At 45.8% G+C, this 6,691-nt stretch overlaps 1 non-coding gene across 1 annotated transcript; it reads left to right on the plus strand.

The window, feature by feature from the left end:
• Window positions 1-6,049: 6,049 nt before the first annotated feature.
• On the plus strand, window positions 6,050-6,122 carry TRNAR-UCG (transfer RNA arginine (anticodon UCG)). The gene has a single exon. It is a non-coding gene; the product is annotated as a tRNA-Arg (tRNA).
• The last annotated feature ends 569 nt before the right edge of the window (window positions 6,123-6,691 follow it).

A 6,691-nucleotide genomic window follows, 5' to 3' on the forward strand; every position in this document is an offset into this window, starting at 1 on the left:
ATGGTAAAAACATAATATTTCTTTAATTTCCCAGTGTAACGTTGAATGAACAACTGCAACTCAGAATACTTACTCCAGGATGATTTTATTTCTGTAAATTTAAAAACACAAAACTGTTGTTTCTGGATGCACAGGTCTTAGTGAAGCAAAAAATATGAACAAAAAGAAGACCGACAATTAGATGGTATTGGCTACTTCTGCAGAATGTGGGCTGTATTTTCAGTTCCAATTTCCTAAACAAAATTCGAACAGAATATAATACTGTGAGTTTCCCCCGGCAATATAAACAGGAATTCCTGGTATATTGAAACTTCCCAGTGAAACGCCAAGACTTTTTTTTCCTTTGATTTTATTTATTTATTTACTTACCAGAAGACCCTGTTTTTGGCCTGTAACAAAGCATCTACCCTCAAGTATGAGAAGATTAGAAACCTGTTGATGGAAGACACAGTGGTTGCCCCTAACTTATTCCAGTGACTGACAGTGACCTAGGAGGAAAGAGTCCTCTCGTGGGGACCTAAGCACATGGAATTACCGACACCCCATCCACAGGTCTCCCCTGATGGTCAGTTTGAAGGGAAAGCATATTGAGGACATGAATTTCGAATGTATTGCATTCCGTCCTGATGCCACCTGGCACTCCTAATGCCAAGTGACAAAAGTATTTTAAACCTAAAGATAAAATCTTTTTTTTTTTTTTTAAGATTTTTAAGTGTATTTATTTGTCGGAGAGAGAGTGAGAGAGTGAACATAAGCAGGGGGAGGGGCAGGCAGAGGCAGAGGGAGAAGCAGACTGGGGCTCAATCCCATGACCCTGGGATCATGACCTGAGCTGAAGGCAGCCGCTTAGCCAACTGAGCCACCCAGGCGCCCCCTAAATAAAGTCTTATTAGAAATAAATTTGACACTTACCATGTGAGCTTGTGTACAGGTACAACTTCAGCTGATCTGAAGATGGGATGTATGTGAATCCAGGTACACTTCTGAACCTGAAATGGGACACGGTCACCTGAAAAATATGCCTATCAATGGCACTTGCCCTTTTCTCTTTGAATTGACAATCCTCCCGGGGGTTGGAGCTCAAGGAACAGGGCAGCTGGTATAATACTGTTGGGTTAATAAAGAAGATACGGAATGTCCAGTTTTCCAGCATCCCCCATTGATTTGAGCACCAGTGTGGGCTAGAAGAAGGAACAACACTGGGGTGTCACCAACTGGCCGTCTAGGTAGCCTCCAAGGTGGGGTGAGGTCAGGGACACCTTACTGGTCTCTGCAGCTGTGGGGGAAAAGCAGCCTGAGGAAAAGATGTCAGGAGCACAGGCGTCTAAGAACAAACACTAGGATCACCTTACCTGTCACTAATAAGAGTATCCATGCTTGTGTATCAAAAAATCACAGAAAATAATGTTGCAAATCAGGATTTTCAGCTTCGAATGTGAGGAACTCCGTATTACCCTGTTTGCTCACAGCATGTTATAAAATGCAGGACACAGCGCACGCACGTGGAAGGGACCGTCCCTTTTGAGAGGACACATTCAGATCAGATGAGATCAAACCCTGGCCCACATCAAAGCACAGAAAGCAAAGCTTGATGGCCGCTTGACTTTCGGTCACCAGCCCTCTTCCCTCTTTTATACACAAGCTTCCTTTTAAAAATGATGTGTGATATGCCTTGATTTATATGTATTTTATCATACATACACATTAAATAATATTAAATAATAGATAATAACATGTAGGTTTTAAATGTTACCCTTTAAAATACTATTAAAATATTATTAGTCTTATCAAGCATATTATAAGACTGAGTTTTTACTACTTTGATTTTACCATCAATTTGAATGTTATGAAGAACAAATGATTTGTATATAAACATGAGCTATCAGGAAAAAATATGAAAAAGTACTCTTTTTAAAATTAAGATTTTTTTGTGTGGGGGGAACAGTTTTAGGTTCACAGGAAAACTGAAGGGAAGATACAGAGATTTCCTGTCAGATTCCTGCCCCTAGCCATGCATAGGCTCCCCAGTGACCAACAACATCCCATACATGAGTGATACATTTGTTTGAATTAGTAACCTACATCCACATGTTATTACCCAAAGTTCATAGTTTACATTGCAGTACGCTCTCTTTCTACATTCTGTGGGTTTGGACAAATGTGACGTGTATGCATCTTTATGGTATCCTACGGAGTACTTTCACTGCCCTAAAAATTCTTGGTGCTTTGTGGGAGAGCAGGACCTTAGCGGGTAAAAGAGCCAATAAGAACAGGAACACGCATGAATGGCCACAGCTCTAGACGCGTGGGAAAGCCAGTTATCCGGGCCATCGGCCTGTGCTGAAAACAGTGGTGATGGTGGATAAGATAGCTAGGCCTGCTGAGGTCAGTTCTCCACCCCCCACAGTCCCCTAGTTTACGCTTCCCTAGGATCTGCGCTAACAGTCGCGCACACACAGTTCCCAGCTGCCCCTCATGTGATGGCTTTCTTAAGTTGTGTGTCCCTCCTTGCTTCCCGCATACTTTACGTATCACGGTATGCAACCGAGAGTCCACCCAGACTCTTCTTGCTGGTGCCTGGTGGTGCGGCCCCTTCTGGCCTCTCTTTGCTCCAAGTTACTGGACTCTGAGTAATCATTTCCTCTCTGGACAAGTGTGCAACACGGCAGTGATTCACCTGTTCATCCCTCCACTCCACCCTGAAAGCCTGGCAATCACCGAACTCTTTACTGTCTCCATGGTTTTGCCTTTTCCAGATTGTCGTATAGTTGAAATCGTGCGGTATGCAGACTTTAAGACAGGCTTCTGTCACTTAGTAACATGCATTTCAGGTTCCTCAATATCTCTTCATGGCTCGATAGCTCATTTCTTTTTATCTCTGAATAATATTCCGTTGTCTGGGTATAGCACAGATTTTTTACCCAGTCACCTGCTGAAGGACATCTTCTGGCTTCCAAGTTTGGGAAATTATGAGTAAAGGTGCCATCAACACCCATGTGTAGCTTTTTGGATAAACGTGACTGTTTCACTCCTTTGGGTAAATAACAATGGGTGTGATTGCTGGATCATATGGTAAGAGTATGTTTACTTCTGTCTTCTAAAGCGGCTGCACCATTCTGCATTCCCACCGAGAAGGAAGGAGCGTTCTTGTTGCTCCACATCCTTGCCAGCATTTGATGTTGTCAGTGTTCTGGATTTCGGCCCTGCTAATTGGAACGTGATAGTATCTCATCGTTGCTTTAATTTCCATTTACCCAATGACATATGATGTGGAGCGTCTTTTCATAGGCTTGTTTGGATCGGTATATCTCTTTAGTGAGATGTCTTTTAAGGTCTTTGACCTATTTTCAAATTGAGTTGTTCTTTTGTTTTTGAATTTTAAGAGTTCTTTGTATATTTTGGATATCGGTTCTTTATCAGATATGTATTTTGAGGGGCACCTGGGTGGCTCAGTCGGTTAAGCGTCTGCCTTCAGCTCAGGTCATGATCTCAGGGTCCTGGGATCAAGTCCCAAGTCCCCCATTGGGCTCCTTGCTCAGCGGGGAACCTGCTTCTCCCTCTCCCTCTGTAGCTCTCCTTGTTCTCCCTCTGTGGCTCCCCTTGTTCCTGTGCTCACTCGCTCTCTCTCTCTCTCCCTCCCTCTGACAAATAAGTAAAGTCTCTTTTAAAAATGATCTACTTAACTACTTTACTTAAGAATGCTGTACCACCAAGCCAATTACTTCAAATTGAATTCCCTTCTGTCTTTTTGAAAGACCAATTTTTATCTGAGAACGTAATTGCTTTAATTACACAAAATACGCAAGAACGTTGGCAGTGGTAGGACAGAAACTGATGTCCTTAATGAGACTGGAGTGTAATCCAGAGACTTGGGTCATTTGGTGTTCTACCATGTTGGAGAAATGTATGCAAGTAGTTTTACGTTTTAAAAGATGCAAGAATGTATTTTGTACAAATGCAGAGTTGACAGCCCATATGGGGTTTTTTTTTTTTTTTTTTTAAAGATTTTATTTATTTATTTATGTGACAGACAGCCAGCGAGAGAGGGAACACAGCAGGGGAGAGGGAGAGGAAGAAGCAGGCTCCCAGCCCAGGAGCCCGATGTGGGACTCGATCCCGGAACGCCAGGATCACGCCCTGAGCCGAAGGCAGACGCTTAACGACTGAGCTACCCAGGTGCCCCCCATATGGGGTTTTTGTTTGTTTTTTGGTTTGGTTTGGTTTGGTTTGGTTTTTTTACCCTCTCTCTAGACACTGGTCAGAGGCTTCAGTTCTTTCAAACTAGGACCATTAATTGGAATATGCATTTGGACTGTCCGTCCACTCAATTCCTACCTATGAAAGATCACTTTCCCATCCTTCCAGATCAACCACCACATAAGGAGCTTTCTCAAGTGATTATGGGCCAGCCTTCTACTTCAGATTGTTGCTGTGAGCTTAGTTACCTGTGTTGTCTGTGCTGAGACACCACAGTGGGAGGGACAGGACTTACAGAGGAACAGTTCTCCTATTATAAGAAAATCAGTCCTTGAGTAAGTGAGTAGAAATTCTACTGACCTCCGTGGCGTTTCCACGGTGTTGGAATAAAGTCTTGTGTTCAACAGCTGAACTTGTTGGACAGTTGTTTCTCATCTAGTTTGTCATATTTCTTCCTTTGCTGTTTTCAGCTTGCCCATTTCTTTTCTATGTAATTACAGATGGATGGAAATCACATATGCTGCTCGCAACAGTATCTGTAGGAGAGTTAAACGTTCTTGCCATGACTCAGCAAGTCCAGTCCTCAGTACGCATCTGTCCTGCAATCATTCGGCTGAAAGTAAGTGCCCTTTGGTTTAAATCACAGGACTGATAATACTACACATGCACCAGGATGTGGTTTATTATATAACGAGGCTCCCAAACAGGTCCCAAAATGGTTTGAGAAAGCAAGGAGGGGTGAGTGGCTTTGGCTGTTACTGTGGTTGGAGGGTTGGGCTGGGATGAGGGTTCCCAGGTGGGAACAGTGTTGTGCAGTTTGAACTTCCCTCTGGTGCCGAGAGAGGGAGCTTGTGCTCTTTCTCATGAGCTAGTTTAGCCGTGAGTAAAGAGTGACAAGTCTTGAAAGCTATCAGCAAACATCAGTAATAGTCAACCTCTTAATTACAATACCCCAAAAACTTGTGCACAAGTCCACACACACACACAAACATTTACAAGAGTGGTGGGGGTTTTTTGTTTTTTTTGTTTGTTTGGTTTTTTTTTTTAGAGATGGGGGTGAGAGAGAGAGAGCAGGGGAGGAGCAGAGGGAGACAGAGAGGGAGAGAGACTATTAAGCAGATGACCCATCTTCCAGATGGGTTTGAAGTTTTCTCTGTGGGGAAAAAAATTGACTATTTATTCAGTTTATTGAATGATTTGGGGCTATTCCTATGTGTGGTCGCCCAAGAAGGCGGCCATTTCTCAGTCGTGCACAGAGTGTCTGGGACCTTCTGGGGCTTCTTACAAAGGTCCTTGGAAGGCACTGGCAGCTCCACTCTGCGCAGTCTCCAGGAGAGCCAGGCCTAGGAGGTGCCCTGGATCCCGCCCTACCTGACGCTGTCCCAGCAGCGTAGGGCTAAGCTGAGAGGCCGCAGGAGAGGCTTACTTGTCCCCCTCGTGATGATTTTCCTTTTCTCCCAGGGGTCTCCGTTCTGACTTTGTCTTCCTTCTAAAGGTGACTTGAGAGTCTGTCGTCCTGCTCACAGAGGGACGGTCAGTCTTTTCCTCCTGTCTTTACAGCCCCATGCAGCTGGCGGAGCGGGGTCGCGCAGCCCAAGTGCTCACTTAGGTTCACAAAGGACATGCGGTGTCAGGTTAAAGGCAGGAGCGTGGAGGCAATCAGAATTCCTCTTTGCCTTAGCCTGTTCCCGGGTGAAGTTGTTTGGCTTTGGGAGTGTTAACCACATTCTCTTTGAAATGGGATTAACAGAAAAGATGACGTTACTTTGTTGGGATGCAAAGAATACGCAAATAATCCAGAGAGCCCAGATTCTCAACACTTGTCCTATTTTTCCTAACAATAAAACCGGTGGACCACGTGGCCTAATGGATAAGGCGTCTGACTTCGGATCAGAAGATTGAGGGTTCGAATCCCTTCGTGGTTGCAGTTCCCTTTTTCACACTCCCCTCTCCCAGGCATGTCTGTCCCGACCTTCAGATCCCAGATCCAGGTGTCTGGAAGGAAATTGGACAGTGCGTCCCGACAGATCAGACCTGCGCAGGAGGCGGCGGCGCGGCCTGGCAGGTGCACAGGTGTGTGGGGCAGAGGAGTGGGGCGCGAAGGCTGAGGACCTCTGCCCTCTCGGTCCCTGCAGCGCGGGTGCTACTCGGTCACTTCGGCCCCTGCAGCGCGGGTGCTACTCGGTCACTTCGGCGGGAAATGACCCTACTCCGCTTCCCGGCACCTCGTGGCCGCGCTCAGTGATTTCACAGCAGACTCACAGAAAACCTGTATTTTGAGCAACTTGTCTCTTTGAAGTCAGTTTAAATGCTGCCCCTTTCAAAAGGAGACCACTCCTACCTTAGGGGAGCCGGAGCAGAGGCGGTGAGTCCTGCTGACTCGGGCTGACGACCCCCCAACCCCCTGCGGCTCAGCGGGCGCCACCAGCCCGGGTGAGGACCCGGCGCCCGCGCAGAGACCCCAAGCCTCCAGGGGAGGCGAACCCAGTGAGCG

The sequence above is a fragment of the Ursus arctos genome, unplaced genomic scaffold (assembly GCF_023065955.2).
Source record: "Ursus arctos isolate Adak ecotype North America unplaced genomic scaffold, UrsArc2.0 scaffold_31, whole genome shotgun sequence".
In the NCBI taxonomy this organism is placed as follows: domain Eukaryota; kingdom Metazoa; phylum Chordata; class Mammalia; order Carnivora; family Ursidae; genus Ursus; species Ursus arctos.